Source organism: Stenella coeruleoalba (genome assembly GCF_951394435.1).
Source record: "Stenella coeruleoalba genome assembly, chromosome: 1".
Lineage (NCBI taxonomy): Eukaryota > Metazoa > Chordata > Mammalia > Artiodactyla > Delphinidae > Stenella > Stenella coeruleoalba.
The window spans coordinates 2,709,066-2,734,890 of NC_137169.1; positions in this window are offsets into that span (position 1 = coordinate 2,709,066).

The following is a 25,825-nucleotide window of genomic DNA, read 5'->3' on the forward strand; positions in this document are numbered from 1 at the left end:
ATTTCCTGTCTCTGGGGAGCACTGGCAGAGTGTCGTCCCTTCCTGGCCCCCTCACCCTTGCATCGGAGCCCACCCTTCTGGCACAACATTCCTTACTTTCTTCAGCACGTTTTGTCCTGAGCTGCTCAGGGCCCTTGTTCCAGAGAGCGAGAGCTGAGGAGGAGGTGGCGTGGCTGTGGCTGGCCTTTGCTCCTCTGTGATCCTAGTGGCAACCACGGCTTAGCACGCACACTCTCCACTCTCAACAGCAGTTCTGCAAGGCCTACATCATTACTCCCCCTTTACAGATCAGGAAACCAAGTCTCAGAGAGTTCAGGATGACCCTGAGATTCACTGCTGTTGTTGCCCAGTGAGTGGGTCCCTCTGTCCACGAGGAACCAAAGTTAAGTCCTTCCCTGAACAGAATGCAGTGAATGGTCTGAGTTTTGCTCCTACTGACAAGTAACCTGGGGCTTGTCACTGGCTGCTCTGGGCTCCTGGTTCCCCCTTTGGAAGAGGAAAGGTTGGCGAGAAAAGTGGTTAAGTGGAAAGATGGCAGCTCAGGGCTGCCATCTGGGTGGCCACAGGAGGTTTGGACATCTGGGTTGAGTGACGAATCTCTGACCTTTTCCCCGTCTGCATGATGCAGGCAGCAAGGTGGCCCCAGTGAATTTTCAGGTGGTGGGAGGTCCAAAAGAGATATGGGGATATATGTATATGTATAGCTGATTCACTGCGTTATAAAGCAGAAACTAAAACACCGTTGTAAAGCAATTATACTCCAATAAAGATGTTAAAAAAAAAAAAAGATGTATGAGAAAGCACTTGAAAAAGCATGAGGGCCCGAGGATCATTCCTGCCGTTTCTTGAAGGTCAAAGGCATCTATCCCCACCCCTGGGGTGCCCCGCTGCCTCTGGACAGAGCTCACCCTGGACATGGGTGAGAGACTACCAGGGCCTGCTCTGTGCTGCCGTCACACATCAGGGCACGGGGCCCGCATCCCCGCCCACGTGACCTGGTGGTGCCCTGATGTCTCGGACTACGAGCCCATGTCTCAGTCTTTGAGCCACGCCCACCCCGGTTCAGTCCATTTCTTCCAGTCCCACGAGCATGGAGTCCACTGAGCTGTCAGTGAGTCTGTGTCTTGGACAGGCATCTGTTTCCTGGGAGCAAGAATCATTTAACGGCTCTAATCTCCAGTTTGCTGGTTTCATTATTTAAGCCAAAATGAAATGTGACCCAGAGTGAGAAAAAAAGACCAAGCGTGCAGCTGAGAGCCATAATGAGGCATTTGCAGCTCAGTCAGGAGACGCCACCTCCTTTCACGAGGAAGGATCAGGAGTCCCCCCAGGTGGGAGGGAGACAGAAATGACTACTGTCAAAGCCAGCCAGTGGGAAACTGAACAATAATGGTACATTTTGGAGGGAACAAATCAACTCCCACATTATTCCGATCACAGCGGTCCAGAGCTGGAGGCCTGGCCACTGCCGCCTGCCAGCTAATTATCACACCATTTTCACTCCCGCCCAGGAGAACTTTTTAATCAGCCTCGAAGAAGAAACCCAGGGTGCCTGTCCATGAAGCCAAGAGAGCCAGGCAGAAAGTCGCTGGGGGTGGGGGAGATGCTTCTGTAAAGGGAGGGGTGTATTTGGGTGTCCTGAGGAGACGGATCCTGGGGGCAGCACACTTGGACTTCTGTTGTTGTGTCCACACACATCCCTAGAAGGTGGAGCAGGGTTCCAAAGATGGAGTAGGGGTTACCACCCAAGCACGTGTGCGACATTCGGATCCAAGGAAAAGACGGGCAAAGCCAGGAGTCAGGGACGAGCACGAGGGAAGGGAGACCCTAGGCTCCCACGAGGATGCTGCCAGTTGAGCCCAGCCTACCTTTGCCACCATGCTCTGCTTCTGGCCCTTCAATGGAACCAGTCCCAGGAATCCTCTGCTTTCCCAGTCTCCATTCCTTACCTCTCTTATTCCACCTGCCTGACCTGCTTCTACCTCCCTTTCTGCTATCCCAGCAGAATCCCTTTTGTAGAGCCCAGCTCAATTTCTACCTTCTAGGGTTAGTAATTATGATACTGTTGATGAAGATGATGATGGTGGTGATGATATTAATGGTGATGATGGTGATGGTGATGGTGGTGATGGTGATCGTGGTGATGGTGATGATGATGATGAAGATGTTGGTGATGGTGGTGATGGTGATGGTGATGGTGGTGATGGCGATGGTGGTGATGGTGGTGATGGTGATGATGAAGATGTTGGTGATGGTGATGAAGATGTTGGTGATGGTGATGGTGATGATGGTGATGTGATGGTGGTGATGTGATGGTGGTGATGGTGATGGTGGTGATGGTGATGATGATGAAGATGTTGGTGATGGTGATGAAGATGTTGGTGATGGTGATGGTGGTGATGGTGATGGTGGTGACGGTGATGGTGGTGATGGTGGTGATGGTGATGAAGGTAGTTATGATAGTGCTGTATACCTAACACTATTCTCTCCAGGCGTTTGTGTATTAACTCATTGAATCCTCATAACAACCCTGTGATGTAGGGGCGAGTATCATTTTTATTTTTCAGGTGAAGAAACTGAGGCCCGTAGAGCTTAGCATCCGTATTCACCCTACACCCTCTGCTGACGATCTGCCACTTATTGGACACTTTCTCAGGTGTGACCCTACCTCCCCTTAGGGCAGCCAGAAGTGTTACTCATACCTTGTGTGGCTGTTAACTTCCCATTTATTTCTGCCTGTTTCCCCACCTGGGATGTCCATGTCCTGTCCACTCCTGCATCTGCCTCTATGCTGTGTAGGTGATTTCCTACACAAAATGTTCAACGCGAATGAGGGAGAGGAATGGAGGCTTTGGGAAGCAGTTGACAACCGACTAGGTATTCAGCTTGGGCAACCCTGTCCAGATTTAGAAGATGGCAGAGTGGGGCTAGAGTGGAGAGGGGGCAAGCACAGGGTAAGAGGGCTCTGAAACTTTACCCCCAGGAGAAAGGTCTCCTTTCCCCCTTGGGAACCAGAGCTCCCTCCCACCCTGCCAGCACTTCCAGACACATGAATACTGTTTGTATTTATCTTCCTGCCTTTTGTCCCAGGAAAGCTATTGTGAAATACTTCAGTGTCTCATCCCCTGGGGACACTGGGACTTCAGAGAGAGAGAGAGACAGAAAAGAAGCATTTATTTTCCCTTCCTAAATGCCATGGGCAGCTTTTTACGCCCAAGCTGACAGGATGTGTCTAGTTAAGCATCATAATGCTGAGGGAATCAGGGATGCGAGGCGAGGCCGGGGAGAGGCTGGGAGGGGGGCTGTGTGTCCTCAGGGTTGCTAGTTACAGCTTCACCATGATTGCAGGTAAAAGTCACTTGAAAACAGAGGGAAAGACAAAACGCTCATTTTTAATTTACTCGCAAACACTAAGAAGGCTTTTGTTATGTCAGACACAGTTCCTAACGCTTTATAACATTGACTTACTTAATCCTTGTACAACCTTGTCAGGAGGATGCTAATACCACCACCTTGTTACACAACAAGAAACTGGGCCCGGAAAGGCTGGCTCCCTGGCCAGGAAGCTACCAAGGGGTGGAGCTGGCTCTGCCTCCATGTCTGGGCAGTTGGGCCCTAGAATCCAGTTCCTACCCACTACTCCGGGATGCCTAGAGTATATTTCAATTATTTTAGGGTTGTTTTAAACTTATCCTTCTAAACCCAGGCCTTCAGGAGGGACAACGCATCAAAGCACAATGGAAGACCTAGAGAAATGTATCATCTGATGAGGGTTGATGCCAGGGAGACCCTCCAGCCTGACTCCTCTGACCCCAAGGAAACAGGGCCCACTGGCTTCTTCTGCAGGAGCCCAGGCTGGACCACGAGGTGGGAAGAGGGGCGGAGGCTGTGATTTCCTTTTGGGAATGAAGACCTGGAACTCGGGGGGGGGGGGGGGGTTGCTTAAGAAAGATAGGCCGGAAGGGGCGGGGTCTGTTCCTGCCCCACCTCGGGGCCTCCTGCTTCTTCCGGCACCATGGCCCGCAGACCAAGCCCTCTGCATGGCAGCGGTGTGAGGCCCTGGTGAGTCTGGTTTGGGGGCCATGAGGCTCATTCTAGCTTTGAAGCTGAATCTGACCTCTGCGCCCTGACACAGAATTAATTCTTGGAGATAGAGTTTTGGGTAAAGTAGAAAAGAATAGCTTTATTGCTTTGCCAGGCAAAGGGGGCCACAGTGGGCTAATGCCCTCAAAACTGCATGTCCCAACCTGGAGGATGTAGTGAGAAGTTTTACAGTAATGGTTCAAAGAGGGCGTGGTCAGCTCATGGACTTTCTTCTGATTGGTTGGTGGTGAGGTAAGTGGGAGTCAACATCACCACCATCCTCAGTGTCGGGGCTTCTCCTCGGGACGCTCTGCCTGGAGTCCCATCCACAGACTTTGGACTCTAAGAAGCACTGTGGTCCGGGTCTCCAACATGTGGCAGGAGGGCTGTGAGAAGCTGGGGGATGCAGGATGAGCGTCCAGAAAAGGCTCTGGTGCCTTTACCGACATAGGTGACTTTGGTGCTACAGGGGATGAGAAATTCCCCGGTTCCTGCCCTCTGGGAAGCCCATCCCAGAAGAGTCTCCAGGAGACGGAGGTGAGACGGCAGCTTCATTCCTGAGAGGCCTGGCGGGAACGCATGGCTTTGGTTTTTGGGTCACAGGGTTTGCAGTTTCTCCCTCCCAAGCTCAGAACTTGGAGTTGCCACCGGGGGGACTTGGGGAAGGCAGAGCAGACCCTCCCTGCTGTGCGAGGGGGCAGGGCAGAGAAAAATGAAGAGACACCCCAGAGCCAGAGCTTTCTCATAGCTTGGCCTCAAGTACATGAGGATTGGGGCCATTGCCATCTGACCACCCGCTCTCCCTAGGCTGGGGTGAGTGAGCAGGGAGACAAGAGTCCATCCTGTCCCTCTGGTGGACCCGGTTCCAAGATGCCTGACAGTCCCCAGCGAGGGATGATGGAGAACACAGGGCAGAGGCTGGGGGCACAGGGGTGAGGGTTCACGGGGGCCGAGAAAACAGATTTATTCATAAGGGCAGCAGGAAGCCCATGGCAAACCACATTTAAAAGAAGGGGCTTCTCTTCAACTAGCGTCAAGTTGATGGGCAGCCGGGTGGAGGAGGGACCGTCTCAGGTCTAGAGAGAGAGAGAGAGATGGAGAGGGCCGGCTGGTCTCTCTTTCTCCCGCCTCCCCTCAGACCCAATCTCTCCAGCTCCGTGCAGCTGTCACTGCATTCTAGAGCGTTCTGCATTCCGTGTTCTGTGTTCTGTGTTGCTCTAGCTGAGAGTCAGACTGGGAAACTGGTGTAACCGGCATCTTACTCAGGCTGAGCAGGACCTGTTTGCCGTTTGGGTTTTCTTGGCTCCTTGTCAAGGGCTGAATGGTGTCCCCCAAATTCATGTATTCAAGTCCTAACAACTAGGACTCAGGATGTGACTATATGCAGAGATGGGGTCTCTGAAGAGGTCATTAAGGTAAAATGAGGTCACTGCGATGGGCCCTGATCAGATAGGACTGGTGTGCTTATAAGAAGAGGAGATCAGGACGCAGACACACACAGAGGGATGACCGCGTGAGGACACGGGGAGAAGACGGCTGTCTACACGCCAAGGAGAGAGGCCTCAGGAGAAGTCAACCCTGCTGACACCTTGATCTTGGAGGTTCAGCCTCCGGGACTGGGAGAAATTAAATGTCTGTTGCTTAAGCCGCCCCATCTTTGGTACTTTGTAATGGCTGCCCCAGGAACTAAAACACTTCCTGAGGAGGCAGCTGGTTGTGTGATGGGCTTGTTGAGGTCCTGGGCTCCCACTCCCAGCTGAAAGGCTGCAGAAGTGCTCTGAAGCACCTGGGGACTGAGTCAGGACCAGCACCTAGTGTCCTGGGCTAGGGGCGGGGTGGGGCAGGAAGACTTGGGCTGTGATGGCAGCCGTCCCTCCCCATCCACACGGGTCCAGCCAGTGGCCCCAGACTCTGGGCTGCACCAGGATCATCTTGGAGCTTGTTCACAATGCAGACTCCTGGGCCCTGCCCTCACTGATCCTGATCTAGGAGTCCTGGAGCGGGGCCCAGGAACCCGCATTTTAACAAGGACACACAACCAACCCTGACATGAGCCTCGGATGGGACACGCCTCTGGGGACAGTGTTCAGCCGCCCTTGCTGTCCCTCGAGTTTCCTTCCCTTAAACGGCCCTCGAGTCCTAACGCTGTGGCTTCCGGATCCTCTCCCACCATCTCTGAGGCCCTGTGACTTAACTCCTGTGAATTTATCTGGATGGTGCAGGGCAAGGGCTGAGGACACCCCCGCCGGTGCTCTGGACAGCAGGCTGACTGGGCGGAGGATGCAGGTCAGAGGGTGGCTTTCTTTTTCCTCAAAACACTTTGTAAAACTGGGAATGGGAAGGTGGGGAGAGGAGGACCAGGAAGGGCACGACCCCATCCGAAACTCTTGTTTGCAGGGAAGGCCCGGCTGTAATCTAAAAGGCCCTTTGACAAAGACATACATTTCTCTTTTGGAGAGCTCTCTCCGTCGCAGGGGCCTGTCTTTAATAACATAACCCTCCAATCGAAGAAAGGTGAGATTTGGACAGCTCGTCTGCTGGGAGCAGCCTAATCCTGACAAATGGGGCAGCATCCTTCCTGCTGTGAAAAGGCCCAGCGTTAGATTAAACAAATCAATCCTGTTTGTTAGCTCTTCTTATCCACCAGCTGGCACCTGGCTGGCCTCTGGCGATCCGTATTCGATGGCCCTACGTGGGAAGCGACACGGTCCGCACCAGGCGCCGCGGTGATGGCCGTGCGGTGCTCCGGCCCCGGGAAGCAGCCGGAGGGAGCCGGAGGTTGTTCTCAGACAAGGCCGGGCCAGCCCTCAGACTGGCTGGTGGTCGCAGCTCCCTGGGATCCTGTGAGAAGCCGGCAGAAAAAGGCTTGTTTCTGTAGTAGCTGCTGTTCGTGCCCCATCAGGCAGGCACCTGGTCTCCGCGCTGTCTCCTGCTCTGGAGAACTGCTCCGGGTGGGTGGAGCCACCTTGCCTGTGGCAGGTCACAACCCCCCCCGGGGGGCTGCCCTCAGCCGGGAGGTGGAACAAGCCCCCCTCACCGCTATGTGGGACCAACACAATCCCAGCTCTAGGGCTCCCACTGGGTCAGACTGGAGCCCCTCCAGCCCCACTTCCTCAGCTCCTCCCCTGCCCTGTCCCGTCGCCTCGATCATGGCCCTGAACGCACCCCAGGCTCTGCTTCTGGGGAACCCACAGAAACCTCCGGCTGGGGACTGACCACCGGTGGGGGGGTACTTCCAGGGCTGCATTCCTGCCTTGGCTTTGGTGGGGAGGCAGAAGCACCTCGAGATGTGGGTGGGAGGTCTGTAGAGATGCAGGCGAGCATCTCCTGCAGCCCCAGCCACCCTCGCCGGCCCTCTTACCTGTGGACGTGCCCCCCCCCCCGGGAGATGGAGCCCCTTCCTGGCTTGAAGACAGTGCAGAGGCCGGAAAGGTGACTTGCAGGTAATGCTGGCCCCCCAGGGCCACCCCTGGTTGCCCTCCTGCACCCAGACCCACACTTGGGTTCAAATCATAGCAGGACCTTCATGGATCTTTTGGGGAAGAGAGGGTGAGGGTGTGAGGGGTCAGGACCTGGCTGATGGGCCCCTGTGGGCATAGGGAGAGGGGTCCAGGGCTGGGTCCCGGGGCGGGACAGAGAAGAGATAAGCAGATTGTGTCCACAGGAGGCTCATGAGACAGGATGTCACCATGGCAGGGGCCCTGGGAGACTGTTCTAAATGCTGCCGGGATACCTCTCAGAAGTGTGGGAGCGCGATGGCCGGCATTGAATGAGGTGGCAATCATGGGGCTGCCAGGGCAGCCTGTGGAGGGGTCAGAAGGTGAGAGTGTGGGCGTGCTGGGTGAGTCTACCACCTAAGAGTGCAAACCACCCTGCTGACCCACTGGGGGCCAGGTGGTAAAGAGCGCCCTGGTGGGGGGTTCCAGCATCACTGAGAAGCTTGGTGGTGGTCGTTCTCTGTAGACTGGGCTGATGGATGGAGACAGTGGGACAGGGCGGGTGTCATGGTGCAGTGGGTGATAAACACTATGGTGCAGGGCTTGGACCCCTGGGGTGGGGTGATGGATACCGTGGAATGGGGCAGGGGTCACGGGGCAGTGGGATGATGGAGATGTTTGTACAGGGCTTGGACCCCTGGAGCAGTAAGGATGATGGAGACAGTGGTGCCAAGCAGTGGATGGTGGGATCCTAGAATACCAGAGGCCATACGGCAGTGCTCACCTGCCAGAAGCAAGTTACTGAGTGGGCAGCAAGGTCAGAATACTGGAGGACCCTGATCTTCCAGAATCCAGGACAGTGATCCACGGAACGTGGTACTCCAGGGCATGGTGGTGGGCAGCCAACGAGGAGAATCTTCATGCATAAAATCAGACAGGATCAAAGATGGATAAGGAGAAGGCTGAGGTCAGCTGCCCTAACTGCACAGGAGCCATTGCCCCGGTTCCAAACTCAGACCAGTTCTTGCACCGGAACCCATGGAGTGCAGGCGAGGCCAGGTTTTGAGGAAGGAAGCACCTATGCAGGAGTTGCTCGCCCAGCCCTCCCCAGAGGAGTTCACGGCCATTTACTGGGGTGACTGTTCCTGGGGACACTGAATGAGGATGGAGCCCGACACTGGGAATCTCTAGGCTCCCCGGGAAGGGGCAGAGTCGTCTGCACTCTCTCGGGCTGGGGCCGCGGTCACAGTCACGGACTCATCCGGTGATTCTTCTCGCTGTGTGTCCACCGCCAGCGTTCCCAGGGAGGGGGCGGGCTGGCAGGAAATCCAGTGGAGCAGTGCACACCTCACCCACCGACGGCAGCACGCTGACCCCACAGCAAGAAACGGCGGCTACACTGGAGGCCTTGGTGAAAATACATGCTCCCAAGGTGGAGATGCCAGAGCCGGCCACATCGGGGAAGGCTTTGCGGGTGGGACTGGGGCGTGCCGGGATGTCCCCTCCAATATAAAAGACGTATTAGAGCCCCTGGACCTCTCACCACTAAGAAAGATGCACAAGCCTTGGTCGGCCCCTTGGGGTTTGGGAGGCAGCTTTTCCATCCTTGAAAAGACTGCTCTGACCTATTTACGGAGACACAGAAAGCTGCTGGGTTTGGGTCCAGCTCAGAGCACGGAAGGTCTCTCCAGTCTGCATTGCAGGCCAATAGCAATGTCGCATTTCTCCCGAGGCCCCGGATCGTGGTAAACCATGACTCTCAAAGACCCACCCCTGACTCTTTAGTGCTCTTGGCAACGGCCTACTGCCAAGAACCCCTTCCCCACACGGCTAGAGGGACTCAGCCTGCCCCAGACACAGACCCTCTCCTTCAAATTCCCATCCTTTGCCCCACCAATGACCAGCTGGACTGTTTTGTCCCCACTGATCAGTAGGAACAAAAAGCTTGTGAGTGGAACTTAGTTAAGCTCCTCTCCTTCCCCAGGGCCCCTGGACCCAGGCTGACCCCAGCCCGATGCAGCGGATGACCCCTCCTGACCCCAGGGTGAGACAGTCTCTCGTGTGTGGTCCCATCAGGTGGCCTCCATCCTTCAGTCTTTTATCCCACCTCCCAACCTCCTGTCCTTTCCTGGCTCCTTGCTCTTCTCTGCAAAAGAAAGGCCTTTTCTCCTGACCTTTCATAGGCTTGACCTCATGGTTGGAGGCTTCCCCCCAGAACAATAACCCCTTCACCCAATAAAACTGCACCTTCTCCCCATTGCCCCCATTGTAATAGCCCCCTCCTCCAATTATAATAGGCTCCTCCCCATTGCAATAAGCCCCTCCCCCTCTTGCAGTAATCCTTCAGAATCAAGTCTCTCTTTACTGAAGTTTGGAGTGTTTTTATTTGACACCAGTTATGTGCCATGGAGAGCTCTGAGGGGGTCCTCACGGTCCCTGCATCTGGAGTTGGGTCACCCCTGCACTTATCAGGCCCTGACCCACCTGGGGGGTGCCTATAGAGACAGAGATTAGGAGGAGGTGGAGGGAGAAAGGGGCCGAGGGGCTCTCGCCACCTTGGGAATCAGGTACCCAACTTACCGTAGAAACTCTGAGTCCTGTTGGAGGACACTCAGAGAAGTGTTTACCTTCTTACGTGAGGCCATCGTTAGGGGTCCCGGCAAAGGCTCTTTAGGGGAACTTCCTTCCTGGGAGCACAGCATGCCCTCTTCATCTGCTCCTGGCTCCCCAGGCAAGTCCCTGACCTCTCTTAATCCACTGACTTCAGGCAGAAAATCCAGTCTGTGGGAGTTCAATTGTGGGTCTTGAGAAGATTTACTGCCCTGTCCCCTGGCTCCATTCGCAGAGTCCCTGCTGGATGACAGGGGTGACCTTTGCAGATAGAGAGCAGCCTAGGGAGGTGATTGCCCGACCCCAAGGGGTGGGGGGGGGGGGGACGCAGCAGAGGCTGCCCAATGTCTGTCACATCTAAACATGTCTAAACTCGTCCCAGGGGGTGTCAGGAACCCTGAGGGATGGACAGGGCCTTTGCTATCTGAGGGCATTTGGGAGACCTCAGTCACAGAACGGTCACTTTGACCCTCCCATTTGGATGGGGAAAGTAAAGACGGCCTCGCCAGGTTCTCAAATGTGTCAGAGGAACGTGATGCAGCTCGCTCTTCCTTCCCTCTCATCCTCCGAGGTTCCAGGTAACTCACCTCCTCCAGGAAGCCTCCCAAGCCAGCTCAGCTTGCCCCGAACAGTCCTCCACATGTCGACACCAGCAAACACCGGGGTGAGAATAAAGGGGGTGTGATTGGGTCCCTGGGTGCTGGTCCTGCCGTCTGGTCTTCAAGGGCAGACACAGAAGTGTCCTTCATGGGACAGCCCCTCACGGTGCCTAGCACGGTGCTGTCTGGGTTTGTAATGAGTATTGATCAACTTGGCTTTCTCTAGTGTCTATGGTAACATTTATTAATGAGCATCAGTCAACGTTTTTGAGTGTTTTTAGGGGTGCTTATTTGAAGGGACTCAGACAATGGGGCTCACACCACTGCCCGTCTTTAATAATCGAATCCCCCATCCCCTCTCCCGACACTCCCGCCGTGCGGTCTTCCTTTCCAGAGTCTCTACTCTGACCCAGCCTGTGACAATCAGAGGGGACTCCTCGGTGTTTTATTATCATCATTTTCTGCAGATGGATTGCACACTTCATAAATGTTAACCAGGACAAATCATCGGCCCCAGCGACACCACAATCTTGTAATGGCAGTCATCACCCAGTGACGGTTTGATGGGCTGAGTGGCTGGAGCCGGCAGTGCAGTGCAGCCAGGGACTGATGCCTGAGCCGCTGCCGTGAGATGGCACAGGGCCTGGGGGCCTCGGCCCTGCCCGTGCCCGGCTGTGGCCCCACTGAGAAAGGGCTGATGAGGGTGCCTTCTGCTCTGAAAGGTAGAGCCAGGGTGCAGGTGGTGGGCTGGCAGCTCAAGGTTGCTGCAGTAGCTTCCTGCGGCTGCCATGTCAAGTGACTCAAAGCAACAGAAGCTTGCCATCTCACAGTTCTAGGGACCAGAGTCCAAAATCAAGGTGTGGGCAGGCTTGGTGCCCTCCGGGCTCTGCGGGAGCATCTGGTCCGTGCCTCTCGCCCAGCTTCCGGTGTTGCTGGCAATCCTTGGTGTTCCTTGCATTGTTGTTCTATCACCCTGACCTCCACCTCCTTGGTCACCCGGCCACCTTCTCTGCATCTGTACGTGTCCCTCCTCTTCTTACATGGACACCAGTCATGGGATTTAGTGCCCACCCTGACGCAGCGTGACCTTGTCTCAACTTCATTATATCTGTAAAGACCCCATTTCCAAATAAGGTCACGACCACAGGTTCTGGGTGCACATGAACTTTGGAGTCACTCTTGAACCCAGTGCAGTCGCTGAGTCCAAATGCAGCCCCAGCACTGACCCTGGAGCCTGTAGTCCCCACCGCCCCATAGACGCAGGTCTCCCAGTTTCTATCTGTCCACAGGGTGCCTGCACTGGCCAGATGAACGGAACAGCGGCTCCAAGCCCCCACCTGGGGCCTGGCTAAGGCAGGGCTCTGTGGAGGTCCTGCTTCCTGGTCCTTCTGTGGGATCCTCTGGCTTTAGAGGAAGGAAGACACAGTTTATTTCCTACTGAGGGAAGCTGGAAACCCTCCTCCACGGAGAATTGCTGGCAAGACACAGAGCTGAGCCCAAGAAGCAGGGCCTGACCATGGGGAGGAGAAATATACAGGCCGGTAAACGAGAAAGAGGTGGTCAGAGACCGTTGGAAGCAACAGAGGTCCTTGAACAAGAACCTAAATCAGAAAGTCTCTATCCGGTGAGAAAAGAGCAGGAGCTAAGCTGGTCCTGCCGGGTGGGCCCTGGTGACTCCTCCTGTGTCGTCACAGAATTCATGGCCACTCCGTGATGAGGACTGAGCTCACTCAAAAACGTCCAAACCACAGACTGACCGTCACCCCAACCCTGAGAGACGAGTGGACCACTGTTTCTTTACCAATCACAGTTTTAGCCGCACTCCCTTGCTCCGGCCTTCTAGGTACAACCGGTGAAGACACCCGATCACTGAAAGACCCCCACTCCCCAACAGCATCCAACCCAGAGCAAAGCCCGAATCCCTCCCCAAATCACCAAGTACAAGCCCAAACCTATGATATGCTCTCCCTAAGGCCCTCTCGCAGAGACGCTGCAAGGCTCCCACGGTGCGTGATCTCCCTAGTTACAGCGAGACCGTAAACCCAATCTTGTTTGACTCTCAGTGTGTTCCCGGCAGCCTTTGGTGGCGGGGTCTTGACCCAGGACATTAACCATTGTTCCCAATATGAGTGCTGTTTCGTGCCTGGCATGGAGCTCAGAGCTTTTATACACATTTTCTCACATTATTTTCCACATCAAACTTGAGTGTAGTTACTGTAAGGTGGGAAACTGAGGCACAGAGGAAACTGTTTTTGTATTTGTATCCATATCTGCTTGTGCATATCTGTATCTGTACCTGTACCTGTATCTGGTGTGTATTGATGTCTATGTGTATCATCTATGTCGATTTCATCTGTGTGTATGTCCACAACTGTACCGTCTGTATCTCTATACCTGCATCCATATCTGTATCTCTATAGCTCCTTTGACCTCTAGCTCTATACCTACCTCCATCATCCCTACCTAGTCATGTATATCTATGTCTAGTTATGCATTTCCAACTTTATCAGCTATTACAGATGAGAAAACTGAAGCCCAGAGATGTTACATACCTCACCCAAGGCCCCATATTTAATGAGCTGTGGATCCGGACAGACTGGCCCCAGAGCCTGTGCACTTGGAGTGCTGTGTCCCCATACCTGGAACTGTGCCCTCCATATAGTAGGTGCTCAGTAAATCCCCGTGGGCTGAATGAATGCCGAAATGCATGAGAGAATTCACAGCTGCTGGGAACAGAGACCATTACAACCCTTAGGAGAGTACTTTTATAATAGTCAGTAAAATGGAAAATATTCATACTCTACAGCCCATAACATGGCTCCTGGGGGTAGAAGTGAGGGAGATGGTCGCAGAAGTGCACAGGGACACGAAAGGGATATTCATCACAATGTTGTCCCGGTGTGCGCTGATGTGAGATGTCCAGGGATACGGAGGAGTTTGCATAAATAAATGATGGTGGGGGTCAGGCCACAGTTAAAAATGTGTAAACTATATTGATACGGGACAGTTATCAACTTGGATGGATCTCAGAATTATATGATTAAAAAAAAGCAAGTTGCAAAGAGATTCGTATGATAGTGTGTTACTTATGTAAAGTTATAAAGCACAACCACTAATACCATATATGTGAATATGTGTGTATATATATACATATTTATGTTTTTATATTTAGATACGTGTATTTATGTATTTAGAGAGAGAGAGAAGAAAGAGAGAGAGCAAGAAGGAGAGAGAGAAAGTGGAGAGAGAGAGAATAAAAATGCGGACAGGGACTTCCCTGGCAGTCCAGGGGTTAGGACTCCATGCTTCCACTGCAGGGGGCACAGGTTTGATCCTTGGTTGGGGAACAAAGATCCCGCAAACCTCATGGTGCAGCCAAACAAACAAACAAGCGAGACAAAACCGTGGACAGGAGGAAACGGCAGCCTCGGGCAGGCAGAGGCTGGGATGCTGGGACCTCTGACTCTATCGACTTCTATCAGCATGGCTTGGAGTGGCTGGGCAAATGTGGAGGCAGGAGATGGGTGGGAGGTGGCGGGGTGGCCACACGGAGACCACAGGGACCTGGAGACAGACCATGTCAAGGATCTTTATTTTTGCATGAAAGAAACGGGAAGCCACTGAAGTTTATGAGCAGAAGGGGTAGAGGGGAAGAGCTGCATTTTTTAAAACGTATTCTCCTCTTCACGTGGTGATCAAGTAACAGCAGACTGTGTCCGCTTTCTGGGGCTACCCTAACAACTTACCGAAAATGGGGGCTTACAACAGCGACTTTATTCCCTCACAGTCTACAGGCCAGAAGCCCCAAGTCGAGGTGTGGGCAGGGCTGTGCTCCTGCTGGAGTCTCTAGGGGACCATCTTTTCCTGCCTTTTCCAGCTTCTGGTGGTCCCCAGGCATCCTTGGCTTGTGGCGCATCCCTCCAATCTCTGCCTCCATCATCATGGGGCCATCTTCCCCCATGTGTACCTGTGTCTGCATCTCCTTCTCCTTATAAGGACACCGGTCATTATAAACCAGCATATGACCTCATCTTAACTAATTACATCTGCACCGACCCTATTTCCAAATTAGGTCACATTGTCAGATCCCAGATGGACATGAATTCTGGGGGACAGATTTCACCCCAAGACACAGGGTCGGGGGAAGCAGAAGGTTGTTCATGAGGCAGCGGTGGTCCAGGAGGGCTGACTCAAGCAGAGTGGCCATTGGGTCTGGGATGTGGGGATTCCAGAAGTACTGGGAGGTTGTATGGTCAGGACTTCGATGTGAGGGAAGAGGGGCGATCAGGATGACTTGGGATCTCCGAGACTCAATGGGGTGGGGACCCAGGCAACAGCTCTCTTCTTGGGGTGGGGGCTCACCTTCCACAAGGACTCAGACAAGACTTACCTGGGAGGCAGGGCAGAGCTGGGGGTCTGTGGACCCTCCCTCCCACCTGCATCCCCAGGTTGCATCTCCCAGTGGAGCTGGCTCTCTGCTCAGTCCTGCCCGAGGTCCAAGGGAGGCTAGGCTCCATCTTTATCTGGAACACCGTAGGTGGCTTGGAAAATGGAGGTCTATGTCACTGGCAGGGCTGGGCGTCTCAACTAGGGGCCTAGCCACTCACCCACCCAAAACAGTCCCAGAAGGCAGGGCGCAAGATGTGCCAGAACGGCTGAGGTGACGTGGAAGAGGACAGCTGTTCCTGGGTGGGTGGGGGAAGAGGGCTTGGCGGTCTCCCTCTTGCCGGCAGAGACAGTGACATGGGAGCACTTACCAAGGACGTACTCCTGGGGCGGCCAGGCCCCTGACCTATGGTCCCCAGTCACCCAGGAGGTGGGCCCCTCGTTGTCCCCAAGAGCTGGATTCTCTGGGCTTCAGTCAATGAACAGTCCCAGACTGGCTGAGGCCAGAGGGGGATGTGGTGACCCACATCCACTGAGCACCCAGACGTCCAGTGTTGCCGGATACGGGGCTCGAGCTGTATCAGCCCCAGGCCTGGCCTGGTCCCCCTCTCTGCAGCCCTGGCTCTGCTCCTGCTGGCTGCCTCCTGGGGAGGCTGCTTCCTGTGGCAGGCTCGCTGGCCTCCCGTACCCTTAGCAGCCCTGGAACCAAGGGCACCTTTTCTCCCAGTAGTTTGAGCAGAATCTGGAGTTTGTGGGCACTGGCCAGGCTTCCAGGGTGGGCCAAGATCCAATGTACTCATTAGTTGGTGGTTGGGGTGGGGGTCAGGTGGGGTCAGGTGTGATCAGGTGGAGGCAGGTGGGGTCAGGTGGGGTCAGGTGTGATCAGGTGGGGTCAGGTGTGATCAGGTGTGGTCAGGTGTGGTCAGGTGGAGGCAGGTTGGGTCAGGTATGGTCAGGTGTGATTAGGTATGATCAGGTGGGGTTAGTTGTGGTCAGGTGTGGTCAGGTGTGATTAGGTGTGATCAGGTGGGGTTAGTTGTGGTCAGGTATGATCAGGTGGGATCAGGTGTGGTCAGGTGTGGTCAGGTGTCATCATGTGGGGTCAGATGTGATCAGGTGGGGGCAGGTGGGGTCAGGTGGTGACAAGTGGGGTTAGCTCCCTGACTTGGGGGGTTGGGATAGGCCTCCAACTGTGGGCTCTTCCCGGGGCGGTTAACACGAATGTTTCACTCTTGCATCCGATGTAGTGTGACGGTCATTGTCATTCAGCTGGGCTTGATCACTGAAACCCCACCCTCCTACTGGTGTGCCGGGGTGGAGAAACCTTGGACGGGATTGAAGGTGCATCTCTGGACACATCCATTGGCGAGCCCACTCCCCAGGCAGCTGGTGCACACCCTGTCCAGGGAGGGGGGTAAGAAGACATGGCCCCTTTCCTCAGGAATTCAAAGTCCATTGATATCAGTGGACATAATAAAAACTCTGGTGTGAAAGGCTGTTGTGACTAAGGGGGCAGACTCAGGAGCCAGACCTGTGAACTGTGTGACCCTGGGCAATGACTTAACATCTCTGTGCTTGGTTTCCTCCTTTTGAAACAGGGCTGCCTACCTTCGGGACAAGGCACACGATTCAGTAAGTTAAAAGCTGCAACATGCTCAGAACAGTGTCTGACCCACAAAGCTTTCTATAAATGTTGACTATTATTCCTAATAGTTGATATTTGTCAGACTTTATTGTATGCCAGACACTCAACAAAGCATTTTATATTCATTCTATCTTTAATTCTCAGAGCAAATCTCTATGGCCCGTGCTGTTGAGTGTCTGGTCTGAGGCCTTATATCCAGCAAGGGACCCCGGGGCCCTGGCCTATCCCTCAATGACTGGGAGCCCCCAAGCCTGCTCCCATAACCCCCACGTCATACTGGTTGGTGACATTGTTAAGAAGACAGCAGGTGCTTGTAATGGGTACAAGCATTACGGCAGGTAGGAGGCACTGGGGCGGGATTCTCTCAGCTGCTGCACCTTCCAGATGGAGAAACTGAGGTTCAGTAAACTGAAATAACCTGTCTTCGGTCCCAAAGCCAGAAAGTGGCAGAGCCAGGATTTGAGCTGTCCTTGGCCTTAACCAGGCACTGTTCTTCCCTGCCCCCTCTGCCAGGCATCCTGGATATCGTGCCATGGGTCCTGGGGCACAGCCACGAGTCGGGGCATGGAGCTGGTGGAGAGGAAGCACAGAGGAAGTCTGAGATGCAAAGTCTGATGAGCCTGGGTTAGACTTAAGTCAAGTTAGACTCAAGTTAGACTCAAGTTAGGGGAACACTCGTGTTGTCAACATCATCGCCACATGAAAGTCTTGGCAAGGGACATGAACACTGGGCGGAGTTAGAGTTAGAAATAAAATCTGATCAGAAGTTGCAAAATCCTTCTCAAATGTCCTGAGCAGAATTGATCTGCGAGGCAGCTTGCTCAGTACAGAGTTGTTTCCAGGGTTTTGTAGGACAGGAATGTGGGCTTTGGTAGAATGTGCTCCCAGGCGATGCAGAGAGCAAGGGCCACGTGGCCACGTGGGCACATCACTTCCCAGGACAGGCCAGGGACACGGCTTTGAGAAGGTGCTGGAGGCTGATCTGAGGGGGGCGTGAGCCGGCGTGGGGCGTGCAGGTGCGACGAGGCGTGAACTAGGAACCTGGTACGGGTGGGCACGCACAGGTGTGCACTGAAAGGATAGAAGAGGTCCAGGCCTTCTCTCACCAGTGGAAGCATCCACCCTCTGGGAGCCAGGGGGACCCATCTAGCCCCACCCCATGGGGCACAGGGGGGTCCTCACCACGTGCCTGTCTGGGGCGGCGGGATTGGCAGTTGTCTGGCTGCTGACCAGTTTCAGAGCCACCTTCTGTCTGTGACGAACAGTCCTCACTCTCCTCTAAGTGGTGACTAGACCTCTCGGGCCAGTAGCTCAGGCTTTTCCATGTGACTCAGTATTTGCTTTGGGTCGGAATTAAATACAATGCACCCTCTTGCAGAGCCAAAAGGAACAGTGCAGGATACACCCGAAACTCAGCAAAAACGATTATCTGGCTCTGAGAATCATGCGGGGATTAAGCCTGCCTGCCAACGGGAGGGCTTGGATGGATCTCAACCCCCGGGATTGCTGGGTCTGCCTCTTCCTCATGATATGGCACTGTCTTTGGGCAGGGGGCCCGGGACCTCTCTTCCCTCAGTTTACCCCCAGCAGCCCAGCTTCCTTCTGCCTGAGACACCTGACCTCACAGCTCTAACAAAGCTATGCCCACCCTTCTGTCTCCTGCGCCCCCGAGAGGGTCCGGGTTTGGCCCAGTTCCACTCATTTGCTCCCCTGCAGCCCAGAGGGCCCTGCACACACTCGCAACCACATGCTCCAGGGGAATCAGGAGTCCAGCAAAGGCTGCCCATTGCCCCGGTGCCTCCCATCCTCCCATGGAAATAGCCCATCCAGCTGTCATCCACCCTGTGTGTAAGGTGTGCCCGCTTCCAGCATGTCTCCAAGGGATGCGACCAGGACGGATAAGTTCTGTAGGAGGAGGGGGGAGCGCCCTGGGTGCATGGTGGCATCCCAGTCCGTGGGAAGATTCCACCCTGGAACAGGGAGGTAACAGGGGCGTCCCGGGTGAGCACAGGTGTGGACGCCCCGGGGGAGTGTTGGGGCCAAAGGGAGGTGCTGGTCAGTGTTTATCTAGGGAGGGAATAGGCGTGCAGCCAGATGGACAGGATGGAGAACCAGGAATGCCAACCAGCTTGGAGCCCCTGGCTGCCCCGTGCCTGTCTACCCCAGAAGTCCCTGATGCCCCATCTGCCCAGGGAAGGCCACCCCACCTGCTCCCTTCCCCACAGACACGCCTCCATGATTTCCCCTCAACATAATTGTTCTGCTCCCAGGATGTGACACACACCTGCCAGGCAGACTCCTGCATGAGGGGGCTTGTGGCTCATCTCAAGTGTATCTGACCCTTTCTCTGGGTCCTGATAACTCAGCTCTCGAGAAGAAAGTGAGAGAGAGAGAGACAGAGAGAGAAGCGGATAGAGGAAAGAGAAGAAAAAGTGAAAAGACCCCATATTTTGTGAGGATGGTGTTGAGATAATCTGAAAAGACATACGGGACGGGAGCATCCTCTCCCCTCTATGGGCCATCCAGCTGTGATCCTGACCTGCCTGCCTGCCCTCCTCCCACCCCAGGCAGTTCAGTTCCACGCTCACCCCCCCACTCTCCTCGCGTCTGTAAATACTTCTTTGTCATGAGTTTCATTTCCCCAGGGCTCACTCGAGCTGGGTGGGAATGGGTCCATTAAGAGACCAATCATTCACTCAAAACATCTTCGTCAAATGTCCACTAAGTTTCGGGCTCTAGTCTAAGCAGCTGGGGAGACAAAGATCAATGGAGCCAAGTCCCCTCCTGCCAGATCTCGGGGTCCAAGATGGGAGATGCCGGGTGTGGATCAGGCAGAAGGAAGGTGGCCCTGAGCACAGGTGCCTGGGCCAGGGGGTCTTGGGTTGAAAGTCGAAGGTGCGGGAGGGTCTTCCGTTCTTGAGAATGCCAGCAGGTCTGGGGGCACAGGCGCTGCTCAAGAACTTAGCTGAACGAGTGAATGAATTGAGACGGGGACGCAGACTTGCCAGGTGGAGAGAAGAGCTGACGAAAGGTGCAGAGGCAGGGGTGCTACGTAACAATACCCAGTGGAGCGGGAGAGCTCATGCCAGGGGTCGGACATAGGGAGCTATGGAGGTTTCTGAGCTGGAGAGGAGGAAAGCTCAGAGCACTGTTTAAGGGTCATGTACGAAGTCAGGATACCTGGCCACAGGCTGTTGGTCAGGATAGAGCCAGGGGGATGGCAAGTCAGACTGAACGCTCTCGTATCATGCAGCATAGTGACTGCTACATTCACACACTTGGCGTCTCTGGTCCAGTCCTGGAGGAAGGGGACTCCAAAATGAATTAAGATTTGTTGAACACCTACAATGTGTGGGTCTCTGGCACCCAAGGGCATCCACAGATGTGTTCTTTCAGCCCCTGGGAGTGCAGGCAGGTACCCTCTACAGTGTTCAGGCTCACCTCTTGCCCAGGGGCAAAGAGCCCGGAGTCTTATACGTTTCTGAAAGAGAACCAGCTCTGAGACCAGGGGCGGGGTTGTATTTTCTCCAACTTCATAATATTTTAAAACGTGACTTATCCTTTTAAATGTTTATTGCGCACCATTTTACACCCAGCACTCCATTTAGATTTTGCTGACGAGAGGGGGGAGAAAAATAAATCTCTCCTCTGTTTCAGAAAGACCCAAAGGGCAACCATTTACGTGGCTTTCAACTTTAATCAGGAGCTTTCTGGAACTTGGCATCAGCAGTAAAACAGTCCTCAAGAATATCTCCAAGGTGAATTGTTGATATTTATATTTGCACTTAATTGCTGCTAAGGAGGGGGGCATCCTAGGCTGTTAGGGAGAACGTGGGATTCGCCCAAGTGCCCCGGAAACAGCCTTTCCTCATGCTCCAGGGTAACAGGGGTGCCCTGTGCTGCATGTCAGAATTTTACTCATTTGGAAAAATTTGGTAACTCTCAAAATGATAGGGCAAAATCCTCTTATCATGCTGCACGCTGCAAGCACCCACCACGCCTGGATTATTTTGGGCTCCCAAACGCACGACCAGCCCCCGTGGTATTTTCTTCAGTGTCTGCCAAGTGTAATTAGGCATAATTAGGTGGGGCTCTGGTTTTTGTTTTTTATAGGTAAATCTTACTGAATCACCCCATGAAAGGCAGTGAGGAGCCTGGGGTGCGTATGTCCGCTATTGCTGGGATATGAAAATAGCGGTAATAACAACAAATCTAATCTATGTGGAATCCTTAAGCACACGCACTGCTGCTGTTACTTCATTAATCTGTGAAAGCAACAGGGAAGCTCAGTCTGTAGGGAGTCCATGGGGAAACTGAGGCTGATCAACTTGGTGCTGTTGGTCGGTACCTCTCGGAGCAATGGCGCTGTATCCTGTTCACAGCACACAGATGGGTGCCCATGGACCACCGTGGGGCTCCAGTAAGGAAGTAATCGGTGTTTTGTAGGAATAAGAAAAATCACAAAATCAACATGCATTTCTGAAGTTACTTCAGAAATAATAATAGCGAATACTTTCAAAACTCTTACTAAGTGCCAGGCATATTTCTAAGCGCTTGACAGAAAATCACTGCAGTAGGTGGACCTTTCACGGCCAAAGATCCACGTCCTCCTGCGAGGTCATCTCCCTCAGGACGTGACCTTATTTGGAAATCTGGCCTTTGCAGATGTCATGAGTTAAGATGGGTCCGTACTGGATTAGGGTGGCCCAAATCCAATGACTGGTGTCCCTATAAGAAGAGGGAAGAGAAGATGCGGAGGGGAGAGGTGAAGATGGGTGAGGAGCCTCTACAAGCCAGGGACTCCCGGCAACAACCAGGAGCTGGAAGAGGTGAGGAGGGCTGGCACCCAGACTCTCAGAGAGAACAGGACTCTAAGGCACCTTGATCTCTGACTCCCAGACCTGGGAGAGAATACGTGTCTGCTGTTCAAGCCCCCAGTTTGTGGCATTTTATTACGACAGCCCCAGAAAACGAATAGGGCGACCCTTGAACTTCACAGTCACCCTGTAAGGCAGGTACTAGCATTTTCCTCCAACACGCTTTCACATTCTTTGTCAGGCTGGACGTTCGCTGGATTCTGTGTGTGCAGCCAGGCGAGTATTTATTACTTCATCTGAAAGTGAGCCTGATGAGGCTCAGAGAGGTTGAGCTGTCAGCTCCAGGTCACACAGCCTCTTGACTCACTCAAGAGGCTGCTTTTGAAGGACCTATTTGGACCCTCTTACCCCACCTGTCCAGACTCACTGAGGGTCGGTTCCCTTGTTGTCAGAGAACACAGACAAGGCAGCACTTGCAGAATGTGTGTGCTTGGGCTTTGCTTTAAATAGAATTACTCACATCAATCAGATGGCAGGATCATAAATTACAGTTCACGTCGTAGTGGATGTGGATGCAATTTTCCCCAAGGCAGGTGGGAGGAATCTGGGGGGCAGCTCTCCCCTCTTCCACTTCCCCTAGGGGCATTTAAACCCACCTCTGCTGGAGGTGGGGCCCAGAAGGACTGTAATTATCATTAAAATAGTGTTGTGTGTTTCGTAATTAGACAAGGCCCTTGTTCTAGTGGGAGTGCTGTAAAGAAAAGAAAAAAGAACGCAGCATTTGTGCCCACAAAGTAAGTGGAGAGAGGGAGGCCTTGAGATTTAATAGCCAGTGAGGCTCCCTCTCCATCTCTGGCTCTTTGTGTTTGTCCAAAGCTGAGCTGAAATGCAAAGGTTTAAAGGAGAGTAAAAACGTTTAATTCTCAGGGTCAGATTCTGTCCTCACAGGCAGCCTAACAGGACAGTGTCACAGTGTGGAGGACTCTCGGGGACAACAGCAGATCTACGGGATTAGTGGGCATCCTGGGGCGTTTGGACAAGGGTGGAAGGGGCTGGGAAGACACCTCTGCACCTGCAGACAAGACCCCAAAGGAGAGTTTTCCCACACACCCTCCCAGTGCCTGCTGGGGAGACCTACAGAAAGTGAGAAGGATCTGCAGAATCTCTTCCAGCCCCGCTTCTTCCCTGTCCCCGATGTTTGTCCCCCTGTACTGCCTACATTTCCCACAGCATCAGACCCCTCCCAGTGACCTCCAGCCTGCCTGGAACTTCTGCTGACAAATCTCTGGGTTCGCCATCCCAGAAGCTCTCTGAGCCCCATCCTTTTGGGTTTTTATGGAGGTTCCATTACACAGGTATGACTGGTTAAATCGCTGGCCATTGGTGATGGATTCTGTCTCCAGCCACACTCTTCTCTGGAGGTCGGGACTGAAAGTTCTAATCCTCTAATCACTGAGTTGGTTCCCCTGGCAACCAGGGGAACCAACCTTAGTTGACCTGGGGGCTCTCCCAAAGTAGCCTCATTAACATAGCAAAAGACGCCTTCCTGGCTCTTTTCACTTAGGAAATTCCACGGGTTTTAGGAGCTCTGTGCTGGGAACTGAAGAAAGACCAAATATACACTTTTTATTACAAATCACACTGTCACACACAGTGACCCCCCACCACAGACCTGTCTGTTCATACAAGTGGTAAGAGACCCATGCCTGGGATCAGAACTGGGGCCCCTGAGATGGAGCTAGTGCTCGCTCCTTTGTTTCAGTTCAGAAACACTGTCTTGGTGGTGTGTCTCTCTTTGCTATGGACTAAATTGTGTCCTCCCCCACCAACCCAGATTCCTTTGTTGAAGCCCTCACCCCTAATGCATTAGGAGATGTATTTGGAGATGGGGCTTATGAGAAGGTAGTTAAGGTTCCCTGAAGTCCCAGGGGTGGGGCCTGATCCCGTAAGAGGTGTTCTTATAAGATGAGACACCAGAAAGATGGCTCTCTCTGCCGTGAGAACACACAGCGAGAAGGTAGTCGTCTTCAAGTCGGGAGGAGAGCCCTCTCCAGGAACGGAGCCTGCCGGCACCTTCATCGTGGACTTCCAGCTGTGAGACACCAGATTTCTGTTGGTTAAGCCGTCAGCCCCAAGGATCTAGCCTAGGCCCCTTTGCAGACTCTGCCTTGGGAGCTTCAGGAGCTATCAGAGATGCTGTATAACAAACAGTCACCTTTCTCTGCTGTCATTGGCCTGCAAGGGGTTTCTGTTCCGAGGTGAATCCCACAGTTGAGTCACGTGACATGATCCATCAGAAGCTCCACTGGCACAGGGGGGCGGGTTGGCGGGTCTGCAGAGTCTCTATGTTGCTGGTCAGAGCAGGCATACCCTTCTGGGACACTCTTGTGATGCTACTTCTCTTTCCTAAATCCATGAGGACTCACCTCGAGCGCTTGCCAGCACACCTTCCTTTTTTCTTCCAGCATATGGTGTTTTAAAGGCGACATGTCTGCCAAAACCTCACAGGTCCCTCGGGTGAGGCAGCTTCCCCACAGCTGGGGATGCCACTCTCTGCTGCGGTCTGTTAACAGATGGCCCGGCAGAGCGGGTGCTGGGAACCAGGCTTCCGCATGGAAGCGTAGCTGATGCCTCACGTGCCTTTTCACATTGGTGTGATTCACACGCAGCTGGGGGAGTGGCTCAGGCCATGGCTGCTGCACACCTCGTTATGGAACAATCCTCCAACCATTGAGGGGTTCTGCAGGGAGGACCCTTTGGGTGCTGGGAGAGAGGTGTGAGCATGTCCACGTCTCCATGGGAGGGGCCAACATGCTCCTCAGGTGAGGTTGGAGTTTGCAAACACGTCTAGAGCAGGGTTTCCACTGTTTCCCCCTCTGAACGTATCACCAGCCCCCGGCTGCTGGCGTGGGAATGCACAGATACCAAGAGGAGAACGTGGCAGATGTATGTCTCATCCCAGGTAGAAGCTGATCAACAATTCTTGGCCACCTGGCACCACGGAACCCTGAGGCCAACTAGGAACTCAGGCCTTTCACACCGAGCCAAAGAATGTTGTGGTCCTGGTTCACAGCCACACCAAGAGGCAAGGCCCCTGCCCCAGGGTGTGTCAGGGGGTCTGATGGAGTGTGTGCTCTGGCTTTGCCGCATTGAGAATGAATCTAAGAAGAATGAAGCCAGGGCCCTGTTGGGCTACAAAGAAAGTCCAGGTGGGAGGTGATGCCATTCTGAGCCAGGTGAGGGTGGAGACAAGGGAGTGAGAGAATTCTTGATGAGGCTAAACAGCAGGTCCCGGGGTGGATGTGTGGTGGGGAGCAGTGGGGAGGCAAGGGTGGCCCCTGGTTTCTGGCTGAGGTCCCTGGTGTGTGGGGAGGAGGAAAGACAGGACTCAGGAGGCCGGCAGGATTGGCCCTGTCTGTTTCTGCTGCCCAGACCAGGTGAGAACCGGGTGTCAGGGTCCTCCTTCAATCTGGGGTCAGCCAAGAAGGGCTGTTTCCCTCAGGTGGCTTCCCAGGGTGTTATAGGGAGGGCTGTGAGTTGTGAGAAGAGGACCAAGGTGCCAAAGAATTTAACTGTCCTTCTGGGGGTTATTCAGGGGTGTTCCAAGGAGCGAAGAGATATTATCAGAGGATATTGTGGAACGCAGGGCAAGCCCCATGAGGGAACAGGAGTACACAGAGAGATGTACATGGAGGTCATTCAGGGAAGATTTCCTGGAGGAAGAGATCCCCTAGCTCAGTGTCGCTGGGTGTGCAAGAGTTGGAAAGGAGAGAAGCACATTTCTTGCAGGTGGAATATGGTTAGCACAGCATGTTCATAAGGGTAGGAAGGCAGTAAGAGGCAGTGACTCTTTCACCCTGCACACAATCCTCAGGGACCTGTGTAAGGAAAAGGGCTTCTGAGTGTACCTCCGAGGCCATTCCCTAGTGGGATCAAGCCATGTGCCCCTACCAGGGTCAAGGACAGATTGCTGGAGCGCTTCCTCTTTGGGCTGCGGCTCTCAGCAATATCTGCTTCCATCACTGCAATCAAAAATGAACTTCAGGCAAATTTTACTCCATGTAATTTCTCTAGCTTTGCGGACAAGATAATCTACAGTGGAGCAAATGTCACTGATACCTCACAGCCTCCTCATCTCTATGCTTGGAATGCTGGACTCAGAGGCCGGGAGTTTAAGAGCAGGTGTGTAGGGATCAGCAAGTGGGTGGGAGGAGATGATTAGGATGGTGTTTTGGAGAATGGAGAGGA